Below are 23,733 nucleotides of genomic sequence, written 5' to 3'. Positions count from 1 at the left end.
CTAGTTCGAACTAGGGTGGCAGTGTAGACATACCCTCAGATACAGCTTCTCCTATTCCTCCCCAGAGGTAAAACTCATCCAGAGTCTCATCATCCTACCATCCCAACTACTCTAGCATCCTTTTTCCTAGCTTTGACCCATGCAATCTTGCCCCACTCTTGTCTGTTTAGAATATTGCTGCAGAGATCACTTTCCTAGCTTGTCATTTTGACCCCACCAGACAACTCTTTGAATCTCTCCTACCTCCGCCCCATATAATATTAAACGTAAGTTTCTTTGCTTCACTTTCAAGGCATTTCAGAGCCTCTCTTATTCACTGTCAAGAAGTGGATTCTCTCCTTTAACCGGTTCATGACACTGGCCTCCATTACCCACTGACGAAGTGGGTCTTCGCCCAGGAAAGCTTATGCTCCAATAAATCTGTTAGTCTATAGGACTCCTTGTTGCTTTCACTGGTTTAAAAATTTCCAAAAAGCCTTTGTGCTTTCCCTCATGCTTCACTCCACACGTGGGAGGAGCTGCTTGTAATGTCCACAAAGCTATCTCATTAGCATTCTTCAAATCCTTCATAAAACTCTCCTTTGTTGGGCAGCCTACCAAAAAAAAAAAAAAAAAAAAAAAAAAAAAAAGCAACAAACTTTCCACTTGTGTACTGAGACCATTGCCACTCATGCTAACCAATATTGCCTCATTGTTTTCTTGTACTCCCCCATCTGTCTTTGATTTCCATCTGTTGTTTCTTGTCATATTATGTTTTGACTATAAATGCTCTGGGACAAAGCCTGTCTTTTTGTTTAGTCTTAGTACACATCTACCTATTGTTGTCCTGGCCCATGACAAACTTGTAGGAGCAAAGGTAATACAATCTATAATAAATTATTATTTGGAATTATTAATCAAAATCATTCCAAGCTAAGATTTTACATTGTTGTAATGTGATGCCACTTGATGGCATGTCACATAGAATGGCAACTCCTTTATTAAGTGGCAGGGGAAAACTATTGTCATTAGAGTTTTTAGAATGAGGTAAGACCAATATTGTGGGAATAGCCAAGAACAGTTTGGCAGTTATCATTAATTAATTAAACTTGCATTTATCTTTAACATTACCAAGTACTAACTAATTACCAGTAGATCTTCCTGTGCTTTTAAAAATATCCTTTGATTTTTCTTTGTCTTGCAATGCAGAAACTTGTATCAGGACAAGATCTGTGTAACAATAAACCTTTGCCATGGGCAGAAATCTAGCAGTCACAAGCAATTAGTTCCTTCTGTGAATGGTCCAAGGTTAATTTTAGCCTCCTAAACTGTCTACTGCCAGTTCTGATATGTTTTCTCCTTTAGCTCCAGCTGTCTGGTCCCTGATGGGATTTGGCTACAAGGAAGATGGCATTATCAGCCCATTAACCATCACTAGCAGTGGAATTTTGAGGCTGATGAATATTGATCACCTGTTCCGTGGAGTTATCGGGTGATGCTGAGTGAATCTGACGCTTGGTTGTTTCTGTGGGCAGCTTTTATTTTTTACTAGCTGAGAGCATTTTGCTCTACCTCTGCCCATAGGGGAGGGGAGAGGAGAGGAAAAGAGAGATATAGGGGAATATCTCATTTTGCCATCAAGAAGTATCAGAATGAGAGAAAGAATTTCAAATGGATTCTCCGCCCTCTATGAGGCCAAACTCTAGATACGTATTATGCAGTCTTCTGTCCTCTGTTGCATGGCTTTTTTCATTAGAGAGAAAGAGAGAGACCCAAGCAGTTGAAAAGGATTTGAGAATAGACTGTCAGCAGCCCCCAAAGTTATAAGGTGACAAAACAGCACCATTTGAATCAAACCCAAGAATGGTTTGGACTGCCACAGTTCTCATAATGTATAAGCCCAGTGATGTATCTAGTTCAGAATCTTGTCTATTACAGATACGTGAGAGGAAGGTGTAAATTCCCATATAAAGGCAATTGTGCAAACACAGAGCACATGATTTTCTTTCATGTCCCTGAATATCTTTCTTGGCATTAGAAGGAAAAAAAGTTTGCCAAAAACTACAACAATAAAAGAAACAGGAATAGGAATACTGGGGCCAGGATCAGCTGTGGCCTTATTAGTAATCCAAGTAAAATAACACAATATCTTAAATTAATGTGTCATTTTGGATCAGAGAGCTGTGTGGTTCTACATAGGATGAGCTCATGATATTTATCAGACAAGGTACTAATTGATTCATCTTTACTTAGGATATTAGTTCTTAATCAGTTTTATTGGTCTAACTAACAACTCAGTGCACTCAAGAGGTTTTCTACCTCACAGAAATGAGACATATCCTGGTTTAATTAAATACTAATCTTGTTTGCCCAGAACTGGCATAAATCAAACTACCAAGGGAAATAGAGGAACAAATGGGTCAGAAAAAATACAGGGGGAAATTCTGTTTGAGATTCAAGCTTTTGTTGTTGTTGAACTGCTTGGTTCCCTAATGTAAAAACATTCATTGTAGAGGACTATTGATATGAGCAATGTGATCTTGAGATTCAGAACAAATTAAATTACTGCTTCAAGTGATGTCCCTGTGGATACTCCACTTTACATGTGGGGGCATCCCCCTGCCAGAGGTCAGAGATTTTCGGTAGCAGCACTCAATTGCATTGCGCATGCACAGTGGCATGCAGTGCACATGTGACATCACCCCCTCTGTTCCCTTTCTATCATTCTTGGTAACAGATGGAGTCGGTCTTGCAGTTGATTTTGTTCAACATTTTCATGAATGATCTGGGTGATGGGATGGCTTGCATTCTCAATAAGTTTGCAGATGATACTAAGCCTTGCGGAGAGGTAGATATACTATAGGGTAGAGATAGGGTCCAGAGCAACCTACACAAATGGAAGGATTGGGTCAAAAGAAATCTAATGAGGTTCAACAAGGAAAAGTGTAGAGTCCTTCACTTAGGACTGAAGAATCCCGTGCCCTGCTAGAGGATGGGGACTGACTGGACAGGCAGCACTTATGCAGAAAAGGACCTGGGGATTACAATAGATGAGAAGATAAACAGGAGTCAATGTGCCCTTGTAACCAAGAAGGCTAAATGCATATTGGGTGCATTAGTAGGCTCACTGGCAGCAGATGGAGGGAAGTGATTATTCCCCTCTATTTGCACCTATGAGGCCACATCTTGAGTACTGCATCCAGTTTTGGGCTTCCCACTACAGAAAGGATGTAGACAAATTGGATCTAATCTAGCAGAGGCCAATGATTAAGGAGCTGGGGCATAAAAATTATGAGCAGAGATTTATTTAGTCTTCAGAAGAGAAAAATGAGGGGAAATTTGATAGCAGCCTTCAACTACCTGAAGAGAAGTTCCGAAGAAGATGGAGCCGGGCTATTCTCAGGCTATTCTCAGTGGTGGCAGATGAGGACAAGGAGCAATAGTATCAAGTTTGTGGGGAAGATCTATGTTGGATATTAGGAAAAGCTATTTCATTAGGAGAAGGATGAAGCACTGGAATGGGTTGCTTAGGAAGGTGGTGAAATCTCCATCTTTAGAGGTTTTTAAGGTAAGTCTTGACAAAGCCCTGGCTGGAATGATTTAGCTAGGATTGGTCTTGCTTTGAACAGGGGGTTGGACTAGATGAGCTTCTGAGTTCTCTTCCAACCCTAATCTTCTATGATTTCCCCAAGGAGCTTCATCTCATCTCCCATTTGACAGGGTGCAGCTATTCACATCCAAAACTGGCAAGGTCCTCCATACCATGAAGGACTCTCACACAGCCCTCTGCACCCTGAGCATCTACTCTCTGCCCAACAAGCGATGGCACTTTATCCCATACCAAAGGCCTGTGACACCTCTTTCCATTGTCAAAAATCAATGGCAATTAATTGACAGGTTGAAACAGCACTTCCAGAGATGTATGGTACCACACACCCAATCTGAAGCTTTGGTCAAAGGTCTGAATGACCTCTCCACAGAACTAGCAACACCAACATTCCTTACCCCTATCAGGCCATCGCTTTTGCCTGTTCTACCAAATATGGACCGATATAACTAATGGGCACTAATGATCATACAGTCAGGATACACTGTCTCATTCCTAGGGTGCTCCACTACCCACCTTCTTCACCGTTACTTTGGAGTTGACTTACTGAACTCTCAAGTAGAGATGGAATGGAGGGAGTCACATCGGATGCATGCTGCATGGACACTAGCAGCACTACAAGATGGCTACTGAGACAAAGCATTGTTACCAAAAGTCTCTGATCACTGGCAGAAGGGCACACCGACACCTAAAGTAGAACACCCACATGGAGACAATCTTAAAGAACCATTGTTACTGCACAAGGTGAGTAACGTCTTCAGTTGTCTCTTCTTATTTCAATTTTATCCAGCACCAGTTCCTCCTTAACCTTGAGCAGAATTACATTTTCAGCTCATGGGATTTCTGTCAAGTGACCACTAGATTTAGTATTCGGAAAACAATCTGTTCATCTCTATTTGTTTGTGGTACTATAGATTAGAGCATGGGTGATCATCAAAAAGTTCATAAAAACTTCCTATTTTATTTTTAGTGTGTAATTACTGTTTGTTTTTTCACAGCTGCTTGTCCCAAGGGAAACTATATTCTCCATAATCAGAATGATGGACTCATTTTCTCACTTCAAACAGGAAAACAAATACCCACACGGCTAAATGAGCAGTCAGAATCTAAAGAGAGGAGTAAATTTAATTTTATTGTCTGAGGCTCATAAACTCAGTGTACAGTAGAGTAATGTTGGAAGAAAGCAGCAAGTTAACTGAAAAATGTAAAGTATAGGAGGGAAAGGAATGCCAGGGGAAACAAGGGCTTTTTAAGTTGGAGATCAATTATGTTCTGTTCTTCTTTGATAGTCAAGTTAAATATATTGTATGGACATCTTTGCTGCATAATAGTGCAAACAGAGAATATGTGATGACCTATTAACATGTGTTAACTATTATGATTCAAGATTATATTTATAACCATTTGGGTTACACTGCTTTTAACTCATAAGTGAGCAATGCAAACATGTTTTTCTTTGATTTCTGTCTCCTTACTTTGGCTTAGAGTTTCAGGGTTAAATGGGAAAAAAACTGCAAAAGAGTCAAAATGAAATGCAGGCAAAATGCCAAAGGCAGACAATTATCCAAGACTAATGTTAGTGTGATTTCCATCCAAAATCCTGCTCACTACCTGTTCATCTGCTCAGGAAGGGATTGTCCCTGCACTTGACACGTTCTGTAGCTCTTGATAGGATTTAGAAATCAAACACTGTCTGAAAAATATAAACACTTATACTCGGAGCTTCTGCTAGCACAGAATATCTTTCTTGATTGTTTGCGAAACTCCTACATCATAATAGTAGCTAGGCTAATAAGTAATTGTAACATAATTTACTGTATACGAGCTTATATAAGAAATTGTGTTATATTTTTTCTATTCCCAGTTTATAAGACATCATACATTATACTGTTTGGCAGACAGTTTGAGAGTGAAAACAGGAAAGACCATATTTAAGTACAATGGATGAAAGACAGGTTCTAGACTTATGTGCTAATTTCTGAACTTACCTTAAGGTATTTGTTTTGTTTAAACATGGAATGCACTGTGTATAGTATTATATTCAGATATTTCTATGTTGTACTCCTTCCACAGAGCATGGAAAATAAGCTGGCATTTGTTTATTTCTGAAATAAAAGAAATGTTAGATCAGAGTCTATGCTGTATTTAATTCAGATTCATGTCTATCCCTGTTTACATACTTTAAAAAATGGGATCTTTACACATTGAGCTACAGATTCTTTCATGATAGATTTCATATCCTCCTCTTCTTTTTGTGTTTTCAAAATATTCTCTTTTTGTCCCTGTAGCCAGACACTCCTATAAGGGAAAAGGAGTCTGGACAACTGCAGATGCTGGGCTAACACCAATAACCATCACTGAGGCTTGGATTGTATCCAAGACCGGCAAACCTTATGTTTTATTACAGGAAACTGAGGCAATATCCCTGAACAGTGCTCCAGTGGGATGGATCCCTCCCAGTGCTGGTGTGAATCCGGGAAACCACCATAAACTTTTTGTATATATATACCGCTTGCTGTTGTGCTTGCAACCACTGGTGTTAGTTACAGACTATTGAAATAAGACATGGTACTCCAACTCGCCATGGTCTTCTTCCTCATCCCAACTGCTACTGCTGTACCAAAACATCTTACTTAACTCCTCTACTGGACTGGGAATCGAGTTTGTCCCTCTCAGCCCAAATGACTGGTGAAACAAAGTGACATCTTCCGATGGGGACTGGTATGGTTCAATGACAGCGACTACCGCAATCCTCTAAATAACTCTGGGGGGAGGTCAAGGGGGAGGCAAGGGAAGTGGCAATGAACGGTATGGGATAAGACATGCTGTAACTAAAAATGTAAAGCCTCATGGCTAGATTGTATAGCCCAACACCTAAGTTTACTTTCGTTAACTCCCTTCCTTCACTCTATTGTAAATACTATATTAACCATTTTACTTGTTGTAATTGCTTGCTGCATGCTTCTATGTATTGTTAGGCATTTTGTGTACACTGCTACCTCCTCTGCACAAATCTGGTATATGGCATTGGGAAGCGATCCTAATCAATCCCTTGATCCAAATTATCTGATCAGACCCTGCTGATAGGGCGATTTTAGCTTCCTCCAAGGAGGGCAAAGGGTGCTGGCATCACCGCCATCTTGCGTTCTGGGACATAGTGAGGCGTGTCAAGGGGGTGGAATGTAGCCAGACACAAAACCCCATCTTGTTTTTCCACGAGCCCCATCTTGTTTTTCCCCCCCCCCAGAGAGCAAGAGAAAGGCAGTCAGCCTTTGATGCCCTGGGAACACAGGTTTGCTGCCTGTCCCTGACTCTACCATAAACAGAAACCAGACAGTAAATGGGCTAGCTGATGACCCGGGGCCTCCCGTCGCCCTGATGGCTAGTACCAGTAATTGACACGCCTGCACTGTCCCAGGAGAGGAATCTTCGTCCATCACATACCAGAGGTGCCCATTGTCTGCATTTTCCCAGGTGTAAATTATGCTTTGCACCCTTTGTGGGAAACTTGGCATTCAAAGCCATTTTTCCTTAATGGCCACTTGAGCCCAGGAAGAAGCCTACATGACCCAAGGGGTATAAAAGAGGTTCAGCCGCCCACCCCATTTGAGCTCCAATCATCTATACCTGCTGGCAGGTATTGATTGTCTCCCGAGGTCTGTGGGACGCCCAACCTCGCCCTACTTCTTCCCGAGGGATTGAGAGAAAGACGCTGGCCACGCCAAGTCTGGAACGCAGGGGTGAGAATATATACCTGCTATGTGTCTATTTTGCATGCATTTAAAAAGAGCTCAGAGAACCAAAAGGGTTTCATGGTACCTGTAAGTGACTTATTAGTGTAATTTCTGTCCTGTCCTTTGTAGTGTCTGTGTTATCTGTAACACAGTAGTAGCATTTAACAACTAAGTTTACCCTGTAACAATAAAATAGTAACTGTTTAAGCTTTAACCTGACTCCTTCAGTTGCTGTAACAGAACCAAGCACAATTTAAAAGAACTTCAGCCGGTCATAAGGGACTCACTGCCCTGACCGTCGGCTGACAGTCCCCCTCCCCAAACAAAAGCTTTGTGTTCTGCATGACATGAGATACCTAAATTCTATATTAAACTACTATCTAAAATTTCAAAGAGAATTTTGGATTTTGGTGCAATAGAGCTAATTTTGACCTATTTCTTCTCTTCACTAGGCAGCTAATCATAAGGACTAGGGGAGCCAATTGATCAGAAGTTTGTTTTCAGGCAAACACTCTCTTGAGCTGTTTTGAATGTTGTGTTTGGAGTCTTTGAAGTTGTCTCCAAGATTCTCGCAGAGCCAGGGCTGGCTGCACATACTGACTTTCCCTTGTGTGAATCTTCTTAAGTTTCACATCTATTTAAGGATTTTAAAAGCTTCCAGAAAGCCCAGTAGACACAATTGCTCAGGGCATAGCCATAGAACATGTTCATCAACACTTCACGGCACTTCAAAAAGTAATGATAGCTCAGTGCTACAAAAATAATACCACTGGGTGAAGTAGAAGTACAGTAGTTATAAAGTCGACCTATGCTTCAGACTGACCCCAAGTGTCATTGAAGTCCCTGTTCAACTGAGGATTTAAAAGAAGTATAAAATATAGTGATGAATGTAATGAAAAACAACTATTCTATTTCATGAGAAATGTTTAGGTTTTGAAATCTGTTTTTGTTTTGATAGGTAAATCTGTGTCTCAAGAATGTACCCTAACCACCAGGCTATGGAATCTCTCTTGTCCCAATGAATATTTAATCTTTAATATAAATTCAGCTCCTAAAGGCAGGACTAGATGTATATCCAAGTGGTTAGGGCATACTCCTGAAAAATGGGGTAACCATGTTCAAATCCCTGATCTGGATCATTGACTTGAATTTGGGTTTCCTAGCCAGTGTTGTTGGTTATTCTTGAGCTCATAGGAACACCCAAAGAGCTGGACCTGAGAATTCTTCCTCACAAGTTTTGTTGAAACCAACACATTGTCCAGAAACATTGCCATTTTCATAAAATGACATTTTCTTCAAGTTCCGCCAGAAACATTTCCACCAGCTCTAGTAGGTAGGTGAAGGGCTGGTGAACCCCACAGAGTTACTGGTTTTGCAAAGCTCTCCAAGTATCAGGCAGAACTCACTCAACCTCACGAAGAGGGGTTGCTGCAGTAATGGACAGGAGAGAGCAAGCCAGAGACTACCACTGGAATGGGATGAAATACCATTCCCCCAGCCTATACTATTAGCAATTATGATTTCTTATTTTGGTTATGGTAATACTAGGAGGCCCCAAAGAGAGACAAAGCCCCCATTATACTCGCTGTTGTACATACAGCACATTGAGAAAAGATTTCCCCTGCCCTTTCAAACTGCAAGCCTTGAACTAATAAAGACTTGTATATAATGGAGATTGCCTATCTCCTAGAACTGGAAGGGACCTTGCAAGGTCATCAAGTCCAGTCCCCTGCCTTCACAGCAGGACCAAGTACCACCCCCAACAAACTTTTGCCCCAAATCCCTAAATGGCCTCTGTAAGGATTAAACTCACAATCCTGGGTTTAGCAGGCCAATGCTCAAACCACTGAGCTATCCCTCCCCCCACTCCAATTGCTAATGGCTCATTTGGTCTGACTAAAGCTGCTCCCATCCTCCAGTATAGAAATCAAACAACACCTGTGATTTTTTACTATAATGGTAAATGTTTTTCACTTCCCATGAATACTTGTAATAGCCACCTTTGCAAAGGCCTATGACCTCATCTGGGCTTTCAGTCTCCAATTATATACAATACATAATTGCATCACAATCAGACATCCAAGCCTTCATACCTTTGCTAAACCACTACAAGCCATACAAGGGACATATTAACACTGAATGTAACTGCTGCAGAGTTGCAATTATGCATTTTAGTATGACTAGCTTGCTTCTGATTGAATTAGCTGTAAGCAATTTGCTAAAATTATCCATTATTTGTGCTCAATGTGAAATGTGCTCTATAAGAAATAATAATGCACGTGCCGTATAATTTCTGAAATACTGCAACTTTGAAACATGCAATATATTCATTATACAGATTTGACCGTATCCTTTGCCTGGTACCTTTCATAGGTTAATTGTCTTCCTAGATTTTAGGTTCATCATGGCAGGAATTATGGCTTGTATGAGTTTGTAAATGCCTAGCACAATGGGTCCCAATCTCAGCAGAGGCTTCCAAGCACTACTGCAACATAAATGTGTAAATAAGCATCTTTGATTATAATAATTTGACATCACTTTACAAATCAATAATGGTTTCGGTTTTACAAATTGTAGCTTTTTTAGTGTTGTATGCAACTTCTCCAGTAATTTTAGAACAAACTGCATGGGGAGAACAATATGTCTTCTTAATAAAAGATTAATTATATTTATTGTTGTCACAGAATCTAGATATGACAGGTTCAGTTTCTGGGAACCCCTTGGAACTGTCACTTGATGTGCTGAAATACCACTGAGTCCACCTTCCTGCCCTCATGGCACCCCTCAACTTTGTCTTGCTGCTGTCACATGAGCTTTATAACTGCCCATCTTTAACCTGTGCTCCTCAATTTCATAAACACTCGCAGCTTTTCATAGGCAAGGCTAAATCTAAGCAGATTTACACCACCTGAGGCAACTACACCAAAATAAATGTAAATGCTTCTCAGGTTTGTGTTTTCTCTCCTGTGTAAAGCAGCTATAAATTTGGGATTTGGCAGTTAATGGGGATGTACAGGTGCTTAAGAAGTGTCTCAGAAGATGAATTACTCTCTACCTTTTGTAGAAGTGAGAAAAAAATTGATAGAATAAACTGGCCTGGAGAGACCTAAATTCACAGAAAAGTGCAGGGCAGGACTGTGGTCAGCTCAACCTGTGGAGATGCCAGAGGCAGAGGAAATGGGTCCATTCTGACACAGAATATGCCTCAAGTAGATAAGGATGTCAACCTGTTTTCTCAGAATTACAATAAATAAATAAGTTCTCAGGAAGTTATAAGGCTTCCAAATTATTTGTCTGGCTTTTGTATTTTTAAGCACTCTCCTTACAAATCAGGAAGAATCTAGCAATAGATCAAATATTGAAAGAATATCTGAGAATATCATTGTGATTTCTACCTAGGTCTAATATAGAGCTGGTTGAGAAAAAGCATTTCTTTTCATAGGTGACAGGAACTTTTAGAATGTCACATTTTTCCTGAATGAGAATTGAAAGTCGACATTTACCACTAAATGAAATATATATGTATTTGGGTTTGGAAACAATCAAAACAAAATAGTTGAACAATGTAAAAATGTTTTGTTGAAGTGATAGTCTAAAACTATTTTCAATGATATGCCATTGGAAACTGCAATAAAATTAGTAAGTTCCCATAAAACAGATCAGTGCTGTCAATTCAGCATTTTCCAACATAAAAGTGTTCAATTGAAAAAAAATTCCATCCGTTCTACTGACTGTTAAGATTTAATACCCAAATTATATGGAGTGAGTGAGTTTAAAAATAAACTGGAGGTAGCAGATGGCAGCAAGAGGACTGTCAAGTTCTATTGTCTCCGTGTTTATTCATTAATGCTTTGCTCTCTTGTTCCTTTCTACTTGTCTCCCTTCTGTCAGTCAGAGAACGTGCAAGCTCTGACCCTGAGATGTCTCCGCAATGGCGGGGTTCATTGATAACTCTCACATGTGCCCCAGTATTTCAGTCTTGCCACAAAGCTGAGATTTTTTTTGGTTCTCAAAAAAAACTTTACTTTGAATGTGTGGCTTATTATGGGGACATTTCTATTTTTGGCTGGTCACACAGTATAGTAATCAAGGTGAAGTTCATTCTGCCACTGACTAAGGTGAGATTTGCAAAAGTGCCCAGCACTCTAGAATGCTCACTGCGAGCATTATTCTGCAAAGGCACTTCTGAGTAATAAGCAATTCTGAATGTCTGGCCATTTAATTCAGAGGATTAATTGTGAGCAGCCATGTGCTGAGCTCTCTCTCTCTCTCTCTAGCCTACAGAAAACATTTAGCCTCCTAAAGTACCTGTGTTGGAAAAGTACCTAGAAAAATCTCTGGAACACCACTAGAATCCACAAAGCCTGAATTAGTGCCTAGTCTCCCTGTAGAATACATAGGGAGAAATGGAAAGCTAGAATGGGACCCAGAAAGGCCAGCATGCTAGGTAAGAAGATGCCTAGGCTAGCCTGTAGGAGATGCCAAGGAGAGGAATCCATCCTAGGCCTCCCTCCTTCACACACTTAGAGGCCTATGTCTGGGCAGCAGGGAGGTGCCCATCCCTTTGTTTAATCCATGGTTGGGAACCCCCTCCTTAGGTTTAAGTGTTAATTACAGTGCAATAACAGTTACTATGCCTACTGCTGGGTATCACACTTTAGATATGATCTGTTAGTTCTTGGGTGTTTTTTTTTTCCAGAACCCACCATTATGCTCACTAAGATTCTTGCAGTGCAGGTCTGCAATGGTGAGAAAACAAGATATGACTTGTTAGCCGAGTCATTTCAATTTTAAATTGCAATAGTGGGGCTGACAAAGCTGTCCTTGGGCCTTTTATGCATTTGCCAGCTCAATTGACTATGAATCTGCTTCATTCTAAATTTTAACTGGGGTTCTGAAGAAAATGTAGAAGTAAATGATCATTAAATTATCCCCTGTAAAGGTCTTGTCTTGTTACGAACTTAAAAACAACATTTTCCTGCACGGCACAAAAGAAAATGAAAGGTGACTGACTTTCTTTCCATCCAACTCAGGAATCTTCTTTCTCCCCCTTTGTGCACATTTTAACCTATGCCTTTCTAACAAAAGGTGATATGTGTTATCTCTGCATTGTAATGAGCTTTTGGTTTATTGTGCTGTGATGGCAAGCAAAGCTACTCTCTCATTAGATAGGGCAGCAGCAGAGACACTGTGATTCAGGAAGATGCAATGAGTGCTGAAAAGAGGGGAAAAAAGCCTACTAGTGGTGCGGCTTGCTTTGGACTTGGAACCTTTCTCTTCCCTTGCTCCTTAGTGGTGGATGGGAGTGGGTGGATCTTAAGGAGAGGTATGAGTGGGGACAGTAAGATTTCTGTGGAATACCCCAGAGCATTCTGCTTTACTCCCCGAGTAGAGCCATTGCCCCAAAGCAGCTGCTGTCTAGTTTGGTGAAAGGTGCGCTAGGTGGCAAACAACTCCTTCTATCCCCCTCTGCTTTCAGATGCCAGGTTGTAGTAGGAGTTGCTAAGAGGACTTGTATGATGACGTGAGTAAGGATGGAGTACGGGCTCTCTCAATGTTCCCAGCTCCCACCACTGTGGAGGATGAAGCCTGATAATAATTAGCATCAAAGTGATCTACAATAGTCTGAAGTAATCCAAGTGACCAAGGCTAATGGAAACAGAACTACTGACAATGAAGGCAATAGAACTACCTGTCCAGTGAAGTCTTAAGTGGCAGTAAGGGCTACAGAGTCTGGCCCTTATAAAATAAAACTGAGATAAAGTAAAAAAGGAGGAAAATTGTCATTAATTGAACATCAGTTAAGACAATACCCATCAAGTCACAGAGACATGTAGGTCTTTTATCAGTGTTCCTCCACAATGTCCCCAGACAGAAATTTTTTCTGTCATGAGAAGTTACCCTCATGATAGGTATGCAAATATGTGTACACAGACAAAAGCAAATGAGAAATTGAGAATACAAGAAAATCTCTTCCACAGCACTCACCGTTCTGGGGTGTTTCATTAGAAAGTTCCTTAGTCTCTCATGCTAACAAAGAAGACAAAGCCACTTAAACTAATCAAAATATTTCTGTATCTACAAAATAAAAATCTACCTAAAATTCTACAGGAGCAGACGTTTCCTCTGCCACTTGAAAACTGCTGTAAAGTGCAAGCTTAGAAATTTGTAATGGGCAAAATATGCCGCACGGCACTGCCTCAAACTCTGGCAAATAGTAAATTGAGTATTTAATGAACATGTGTGCAAACAGGTTGTGTGAAGATAGCTGTAAACCATGTATTATTTCATATCTCACGTGGGGATAATAAGACAATGCTCATTTAATGGCTTTGCCATTTACTTGCATTCATAATAATCTACTTTTGCCAGAATGGGAGAGTTCATGATCATTTCTAAACATCGCAGGAAGTGTTCGCAGGATTAGGACTATAGATTATAAACTTCACAATATCTTTGCTTCTGTTTATTGGCTCCTTTTTTATGTTCTTCTTTTCAGGCTTATGAAGAAACGGGAGAACAGTTCATTTCGCAGACCAGAGTAAATGTCAAAGTAATTCCATTTACAACTAACCTTCACAGGGCTAAAAGACAATGAAATTGTCATTTTATATTCTCTTATTGACAACTGTAATAAGATTAGGAACCAAGAGATTCTTCAGAGTATAAAGTGTCATAATCTCACGTAAAAGTAGATTTTTATAGATAACCATTTTGGGTTTTTTAACAAGCACAATGGGTGAAATTTCCTCAGAATGGGTTTTCATGAGACATAAGTTCTACACAGGCCTCACAATGGCTTCTCTGCACCGCAGTGATTTTTGCCTAGTGTTTTTGAACCCCAATACATGGATGTATTTTTGTTCTGCATATTTTATTCATTAACTAAGAGACACACTGAAAGGCTACAGAAATAACATATAATAGATGTTTGCAAGCAGGTTTTCCATTATGACCAGAAGTAAATAGGAATCTTAGAGTCTGTTGTGCTACCCAGACTCACTCCAAGGCATGGTCTACATTTAAAAGTAGATTGACAAAAGTATGTCACTCAGGGATGTGAAAAATTTTGCACCCTGAGCATGGTAGCTAGTTAACCTAATCTCTGATGTCAATCTAGCCACTGCATTTTGGAGGGATGTATTAACTGATGTATTAACATTCATGCACTGAATGAAAAAAACTCTTCCAACAGTATTAGGGCTTATCTAGACAATACTAGAGTGATGAAAGAGGATATGCAAATGCCCACGGAATTTGCATATCTTCTTCTGATCTCACTTTCGAAAGTGGAGCTTTCAAAAGTGAAAGTAATCAAGATTCAGCTTTTTCGGCAAACCTTTCCCCCCTTTGTTGAAAAGCCACGTAAACCTCATTTTTTGAGGAAGAGTAGCTTTTCGACAAAGGGCGGGGTCACCAAAAAGCCTGCATCTTGATTACTTTCCCATGGAATTTGCATATCCTCTTTTGACACTCTAGCATAGTCTAGATAAGCCCGAAGAGTTTTTGCCCTGAGTATTGTATCTTACTCCTCAGGAATTCTCTTACTCTTTAATAATTAAAGGTAACATTCCTGAGGTTTAAGACAGTATCCTCATGGGCCTATTTAGTCCTTTATAAATTCCTCAGCTCTGCCATTCCCATTTGTGGTTTACAATTGATAACTCTGTATTTTTTCTGTAATCTAACAAGACCCGTAGTAAGTACTGTGCCCAGCAGGAAGTTCTTGTAGGATGAAGAACTATATTTCTAAATTTAATAAATGTGTATAGTGTTTCACAGGGGATACTGTTTATTTAAACTACATTGGGTGACTAAGATACAGATCCTAAAGGGCTTGTCTATACTACAAAGAAGACAGAAACTGATACAATTGATTTTCTGGGGTTTGAATTAGTGGGTCTAGTGAATACATGTCAATTCAAACAGAGAGCGCACCTGTTGGAGCCAATAGTTCTGCTCCTCATGAGGAGTAAGCGAAGTTGATGAGAATGTGTCCTCCTATTGACCTTCTGCTGTGTGGCCGGTGCCAAAACATGATTTAAGATACTTTGATTCCAGCCACATATTTAACATAGCTGGAATTGCATATTTTAAGTCAACTTTCCCCTTTAGTGTAGACCTGGCCAAAGTGATCTCAGAGAAATGGTCAGTTGTTTCTTTCTTATAAGAAAATATTAAGGCTCACACAGCATATTTATATACAAATGGGGATTCCTTCTAGTATGGAAAAGTATTTCCTAACTGTAGGCAGCACAGGTAAAATGGATCTAGTTTGCCACTTTCCATGACCCAGAACTGTGTCAGTTCCCTGACTGGCAAGTTCCAGTATTGCACAGTCCACAACTTCAAAAATAAAATAAATTATACATGTCTGATTTCCTACTAAAAGTATACACAAAATCCCAAAATAGTAGATTGCAGCTCTATTGCCATTAGCAAGGTGTCCTGAAAAGAGCAGGAAGTTTACTTGTGCCCTTGCATGTGTTCATTACTTACTTCCCTGCTCCCATTCTCCACATGGTCTCTTGTTATAAAGGTTACTTCCATAATGCCCAGAGGATACTTGGAGATAGCTTCCCCTGCAAAGAACTACCAATCGCATCACTTACGGAGGGTTTGTCTTGTGTTGAATGGACAGAACGTCACAAAGTAAGATGGAAAATTAGTAACTTGTCGCCTATTTAAATAGCGTTTGGAGAGAGCCACAACATGCACCACACACCTTGCACAACCATACAGGTTCTCGAATATTTGGCCAAATGACATAACTATCAAGTGGTTAATAGGTGCTGCACGCATGGATGTCTAAGAAAATAGAACTCAAATGTTAATGATTCTTCATGGAAAACACTGTAATGTATCCTAGTCCAACACACTATAGTAAGCTATAGTTTTTCAAACCACTCCATAAAATCCTACCAACTTTGTGTAACATATGGCAACAAATGAATTCATCCCCCTCTTGTTAAAATCCGTGTCAAGAGACTAAACAAGATGAACTGGGACAATACTAAACTAATTCAGTTTAATGGTTTTGATTATAACAAATGTAGCAAGTGGTACATACATAATCCAATAAAATTAGACTGTAATCTTGTTCTTTCCCCAAATGCTGTGGACTGTTTCAAGGATGCAGACTCACTTGTGCTTCCAAAAGGCCTAAAAAATCAAAATGATTTTCTCTCTCCTTTTTTCTTGGGCCTAAGATGTTTTGTGCTTCCATGCAATATTAATACAATTTTATTTGTAACACCTCTTCTGTACTATTAAATCTTGCTAATGAATTCTAGTGCTGTACAAAACAAAATAGCCATAAAAAAAACCACAATTACAAGCCAACCTCCACAAACTCAAAGAAAGGGACCACATAGCTGCTGTAAAACTGTGCATTTCCTTCAAAATCAATTGGACTTTACTCATTTGAGTGTTCACCCCCTCCCCAAAAAATGTTTAGAACAATAAAAATACAAACCTGAAATGTGAGGGAATGGCTTGATATTTGGAGCTCAACTATACTAAATTTGTAGGTAATTGTTAAAAGAGGAAGGAGAGGGAGAGGGGGGGCTGATATGAATTTTAGAGGCAACAGATTCTACACCCTAACATCTACCAGAAAAAGGTGTGCAAATACTGCCATATATTGTATAAGGTGTATAGGTGGGATCCATCAATGGTGGAACTACAGATCAAGTTATTTCTATCAGAACTTTTTTTTATGTGACAGAAAATAGCTGGATTATTTTGTTTAAGGAAAAAACATTTTTAAATAACTGACTTTTTGTGGCCCCCTCCCCTTATGCTTTCACATACAGGGGGTCCCTACAATAAGCTACCCCAGTATACATCCGTTCTGCACTGAAGTTGTTGCCACTTTTAGGAACTGATGCATAATAAAAGTGGGCAGTGAGAGGACTTAAGTTGGGGTGATGGGGGAACCAAACAATTTGCACAAATGGAAGTCAACTGCAGGGGAAAAAATTCCTGCTTTAAGTTGTTTCACTGTAAGTTCAAGATTCTTGCAATGTATCTTGGACTTATAGCAAGGACAGTCTGTATTTATTTATCTTTTCCAGTTCAGGGGAGAAGAGAAAAAGAAATAAAAGTATGTGAGCAGGAGACAACCCTGAAAACAAAACAAAAATTAGAAAAAAAATCCTTGCCTCCCCAAGAAACCTCAAGTGTCTGTTTCCAATATATCTAATCCAAAATTTAAAAGGTTATACAAATTTTGAAAAAAAAAAAGTATTCATTTTTCTGATTTTCTCCACCAAATGTAATTTACTGCAGGGTGGAGGGAGGGAGAGGAGAACAATTCTAGCTGTATTTTTTCTTACGGCAGATGCTCATCTAGGGTGAAAAGTAATCACTGTAGTTATTTGCATTGCAGCTATGTCTAGAGTCTCAAGTTAGACTGTTGCCCTAGGTACTGTACATACGATTCTAAAGCTATTTAACTTGCAGAGCCAAGAGTAAAAGAAAAAGTTCTTTCTAGATATGACTGGAAGGACATAAGAATGGCAAAGCAGAAGTTTGTAGACAAAGAACTTTGGAAAATAATTCAAGGACAACTTGTTCATGGCCTGATCTAAACATCTTTCCAATTTAAGATCTGTTGAATATTAGGGACCAGTGGTCATTTGTAGTAAATTGTGACAAAAGACTGCCATCAAAGTTCAATATCAAAATTTAAAAGAAAGAGAGGTAATCTTATGATCTGTCATTTTCTAAAAGATCATATCATGCAGAAACAACTTATTGAAATAAGAGATCCTGGAAACAGGTAATTGGTTCTGATTTAACACCCACAGCAAATGGTTGAGTGTCGTCTGTCTGTACATCTTCACACCAGGGCAAAAGTCAAATTAAGCTACGCAAATTGAGCTACGTCAATTCTGTAGCTTAATTTGAAATAGCTTAATTTGGCTTTTGGCGCTGTCTACTCAGCAGGAAGTCAAAGGAAGAACACTCTTCCTTTGATTTCCATTACTCGTCGTAAAATGAGGATTACCATGAGTCAGAGTAAGAAGTCCTCCAGCTCAATATTGTTTCAGAATGAAGGCTTGCAGTGTAGACACACATTTTGTTAATTCGAAATAACGCTGCTGTGTAGATGTACCCTTTGAAAAGAGATTTCTTTCCATTTACTTGCATTAAGCCTGCAGCTTATCTTACAGTTTTATGATAGCTACTTATTTTGATCTTGTCTAGTAAGCATTCCTTAATAGAAAGAATTGTTATGTATTAGTCCAATAGCATCATATGCTCTTCACATATCAGCATTTTTTTTTATAAGTGGCATTATCTGGGTGTTCTCCATTCATGTGTACTAAGTTTTTCACTAAGAGTTAAATACAACAGTAATTTTAAAGGAGGCTTTCTTCATGCCTGTTCTGAGAGTGAAATTCACTGCTATGCAGAAAAACGGTACATGTCTATAAATAACTTTAGTCCCACAAACTTTTTTTTTTTTTGAGGACTTGCATGCAATGTAAATGGTGCACTGGCTTTGTGCTGGCCCTCTCAACAAGGTTTGAATTTACCTTGAGAAAGACTTTTAAAATAACTGATTTTAGCTTCAGGGATATTAGGCAATTCTAAAGCATACAACTACAGTAAATCCTGATACGCTGCATGCCTAGACAGAAGAATCTCTGATCCAGCTCTTCACTCCAAGCAATGGTAATTTGCTGAATAGCCTTATGCACATCAGAGCCTACAACCTTACAAAACACTCTAGTAGCAAATACCACATTATGAACACATTGCTTCTTGAAGACCATACAAAATGATGCATTTTTTCAACTACAAGAAAGAAGTGTTCAGGTGAACAAACTGCACATAATACCCACTATATCACAAAAAAACCCTAAAGAAAAGACACAAATCTGATAGAGTCTGATGACAGGCACTTGTTTTGCAGAAGTTCTGATGAATAAAATCTGGCAGGGTCAGAAACAGATGTGCCAGCTTCTCTTTCTGAATTTGCTCTTTGTATGCAAGTATGCATGTCTGTATAGACAACTCATTGGCATGCCTGCTTCTAGCCTCAAGGAAGTGATACAGGTAGAAATTTCATAATCATCACAAGTGATTTCCTTCTACTGCAAGGGTCTTCAGGGGTTTTTTGAAACCAGAATACTGCCATGAGACCAGCAATTTGCCTTTTCCCCTAGCGATGCACAGTGACAGACTTTTAAACAGAATTAAATCCCCTTACGCAGTTTCCTGTGGGCTGAGGATGGGTAGAACAGTATAGATGAAAGGACACATGACTGGAATTCAGACATAGCTGTACTTGTCTGACATCAGCACAGATAGGTGTTCAGCTTTCTTGACAATGAAAGAGCATAATGTGATCCATGAACTCCCAGTACACTCTGTTTCTAAGGCCAAAAACAGTAGGCTTGATAATGCACTTATAAAAAGGGAAACTGGTTTACAAAAGAAAGTCTGGATACCCCACTATTTCTCAAAGATTGCACTTGCTATTCTTATGAGTTTGGGCCTTTAAGGCAGCTCAACTCTTTCACAAGGCTATTGTTGCTATGTGAGAATGCTCCCATTGTGGGAAACATTTTATCCCATAGCAGTTCTTACACCTGTGCTATGGATTCATAATAGAGACAGAATATAGAAATGTGCCTTTATAAAGCACTTTCAGATAGCAGAGCCTGGTGTCGCACAGCTCCCACAGAATAACACCTAGTGACTCTCTGATGGCCAAGCCAGAAGCAGCTCTCTTTCAAGCACTGACAGGATAAAGGATGGCTCAGATCCTGAAAAACCACGGGTATTCTGTGGAGATCTTTATCCAAAATCATTATGTCTATAGGTAAGAATAACAGTGCAGCTTTTATGTCATGCACCTATTCAAACATTTTTCCCCCACACAGACATGAAGGGGAAAGAAAAAGCTGGGCTGACAAACATATAGAAAAGCCTCTGACATTGTATTATTTATGGAGTACTGAAACTGTTATGTCAAAAGCTTTGTATGTATTAGGCACAGCATGGGGAAAAAATAGGCTGTCAGTCAGACTGGTTTTACACCAGTGTAGCTCCATAGACTTCAGTGGAGTATCTCATCATTTACACAGGTGTAAGCAAGATCAGAATCAAGCCTTCCATCTCTTGCCTCTGAGGAAAAAAAACCTTCTTCAGCTCCTGGACTAGGTTGGGACAAACTCTCTCTGATGCCAGCTAACAAAATTTCAAAGAGATTAGTGAGAAATGCAGCACATGGAAGCCAAAATCAGCCTACCTGACTTACCAGGTGTTCTTGTCATCTCCTCAAAGATTCTCTGTGAAGAAATCTGGATTGTACCCTAGGTGCATACAGAGAAAGATCTGCTGTTGCTCAGAGAATTTATAAATCTTTGTGTGATTAATTTATTTTTCCTTCTTTTAAGAGCTTCAGAATGCATCAGCAGCTTCAGACTGCAAACTTGTTTGCTCTAGCACTGTATTTAAACACAGGACATGTGTTGTATTGCCAGAGGGTGGAGATGTCCCACAGGAATAAAAGCAGGTGGGCAGTTAGGTTCCTGCTGGGATGTCCCACAGGTGTGCAGGATGAAGTAATAAATCAGGACTTAGTAGACACTCAGGTGGATGCTAGCTAGTGCTGAATAAGTAGTTTCCTTAGGAGGATAGGAAAAGGTCTCTCAGAGTAGGTCAAGTCTCACACATGCTATGGCCACATTCTCAAATGGGGTGCCTAAAATTAGGCCCCTAGTATCCATATTGTACATCTGAGAGCTGATTTAAGTCCCTACATATCTATTTAAGTACCTAATTTTAGGTTCCCAAATTAAAAAATGTAAGCCAATAGTTGTTACAGTGTAGTTTGGTTTCATTTGCTGTTTATGCCGAGTAAAATAATGCGGTTTCTTCAGTAAAACCTGTGTGTTCCAAAACCCTCTGGGGCACAGTTGTGGGGAGTAATACTCACTTCATATCTCTGCTTTCAAGTTGATGCTTGAATATCTTCATGGTAACCATCTTTATTTAACACATTTAAACAGAATGAACCCCAAAGGTTAAGAATTATATTTCCAAGACCAGAATAAAGGAAGGAACAATCAGAACCTTTTGCTTCTTCAGTTTGAAAATGACAATAGACAAAATACATCTCTCTCCTGGTTTGGTTTGTGCTTATCATTTACACCACCTTCTTTGCATTTGTTTTTAAATGTTGGCCTGTTTCTGATTTTCCTGCAGCTGTCTTTTCTACAGAATGCCACAACTCATGGTCAGTTTCCTTTCTTCTGTCTGCAATGAGCCTTGTTTCATTTATTTGTTCAGTCTCTTACATTCTCTGTTTGGCACTTGGGTATCCTTTATGAAGCTATCACCTACAACAAGGCTACTGAACATGCAGCCCACAAGCCGCATGCAGCTCACGGCCCATTTGTTTGCAGCTCGTGGTGCGGTTTGGGTTTACACGGGGCTCATCTTGTGACCTGTGGGTGGGATCCTTTGAACATGGCCTCCACTGGGAACACGCTCCACAACAGTGTGGTGAGGTGAGCATTGAAAAATGGAAGCAGACAGACTGGCTGGAACAGACAGATACAAGGTGTTGGCATTTCTAGCCCCCATGGAGGAGGTGCCGGGAATGTTGGGACATTGCGGGAAGTGCTTTCTATTCATGCCCATCAGTGTGAACGAAGCTATTTGCATATATTTGCATATATATTTGCATGTATATGCACCACATTTAAGTTGCATGTGCTGTGAGTATCATTGTGTCCCCCAAGGCTTCAAAAGTTGAGTAGCCCTGAGCTACAGTATTCCTTAGTTTGTTGGTGTCATTCATATTTATTTTCTGTGGCTGTGTTGCTCCATTTTTCTTTTGTGTTCTCCCTCTGTTTCCCATCCACCTGTCAGGCCTGCCAACGGGGGAGGGAGGAAGCAAACAGGGCAATTCCCCTGGGACCCAGTGATTCAAAAGGACCCTGGCTGCTACCTGTGTCACCATTGGAGCATCACCACCATGGTGCACTCTGGATGTTGGTGAGAGCTGGATGCCCTCAGCTCTGTCTCTTCTGTCCCCCCACACCTTGCCTAGGGGCTGTTGGGCCTCCTATATTCTCTTTTATTTCTTCTCTTCCTTATTTTAAGCTGTTTTCCAACCCTCTCCCATTTTTTTCCATATCCCCTATCTCTTTATCTTCTCTTCTTCCTATTGTAAAAAGACTCCATTTCATTTACCTCCAGCGATGGAAACAGCTGCCAAGGATAGCGGAATTGCTGCTACTAAATACACTAAGGGCCAGAGACAAAACCATCACTTAATGATTGTGTTGGGATTAGCTAAATCAATACTACCACAATGTAATGGAAAGGACTGGATCTGAGAATAAATCTTGAACACACCAAAGAACTAGTTCACTAGGGAATGGAGTAAGACATACACAAAATTGCAGTGATAACAGATTATCATCAGTGTTTCATATATGGAGTGGCAGGTTAAAATGAGTAGATCCCATGTTTGTAAAACTAAACTGGCAGTTTATTAAGGTAATTGTTTACAGAGATAATGTAACTGCATTCTAGCTATGTGCACACAGACTGACTTCTTGGTGGCCCTTCCAAACTCTTCCTTCCTGCAACTTGTGCTTTTCACATCAAGTTCCATTTGAGGTGCTTCTATCATATCTGGATGCAGTGCTCCAGGACAAACATAGCACTATAATTATTCTATGATAGGATTATATTGTGGCTTTTTTCCATTATAGTTTACACATTGGGCTAGATTCTTCCCTGATCAGTACAAAGAATGGGGAATGGGTTGGCAGCACTAGAAAAATGTATGGTCTCTCATCACATACTATCAGAAAATAATAAGAGATAAGATGGGAAATTCTCACACTAGAAGCCTATATGATTTGAAATTACTTCATACCATGGTAATATAGTCTTGACCAGGCTCTCGTGTATTCTTGAAGGATATTTTTCTCTGCTAACATACTTACTGTGGCCAGTGGAATAGCCAGCATATGAGGTCTGTATAGAGTGGTCAAACTTAAAATTGTCTTTTCCCATTGTCTTTGTAACTAAATATCTTTATATGCAGGAATACTTGTAATATTCTCTAAGCACTATTCGCAGAAAGCACAGGTCTTACTGCAAAGAATGTGGTTACATGATCTAGTTGCGAAGAAAAAAATGGAATGTTTTTAAGGACAATGACTGCACCATTGCCTGCAGGAAACATTCAAGCATTTAACATCTGGGTATTGCAGCACTTCTACATAGGTGCCATCTGTAATTACAGTTGTCTCGTATGCCTTTGGAGGAAGAGGAGGAGCAAAGGCTGCTAAAAGAGCAGGATTAACATTGTCAGCAACAGCAGAAGACACTAATGCCTAATCAGGCTTTCATATTACTCCCCTTTCACTCTTTGCT

The 23,733-nt window shown here is 39.8% G+C and overlaps 1 long non-coding RNA gene across 1 annotated transcript; it reads right to left on the bottom strand.

Annotated features, from left to right (window-relative positions):
• Positions 1-20,831, bottom strand: LOC142823986 (uncharacterized). The gene is made up of 3 exons (XR_012899047.2): positions 20,585-20,831; positions 5,575-5,691; positions 1-593 (listed from the first exon to the last, which is right to left on the bottom strand). It is a non-coding gene; the product is annotated as an uncharacterized LOC142823986 (long non-coding RNA).
• Between the last annotated feature and the right edge of the window lie 2,902 nt (positions 20,832-23,733).

This window comes from Pelodiscus sinensis, chromosome 1, assembly GCF_052426305.1.
Source record: "Pelodiscus sinensis isolate ZL-2025 chromosome 1, ASM5242630v1, whole genome shotgun sequence".
In the NCBI taxonomy this organism is placed as follows: Eukaryota; Metazoa; Chordata; order Testudines; family Trionychidae; genus Pelodiscus; species Pelodiscus sinensis.
Note: the sequence above shows the minus strand (reverse complement) of the source record. Positions and strands in the feature narration are given on the sequence as shown.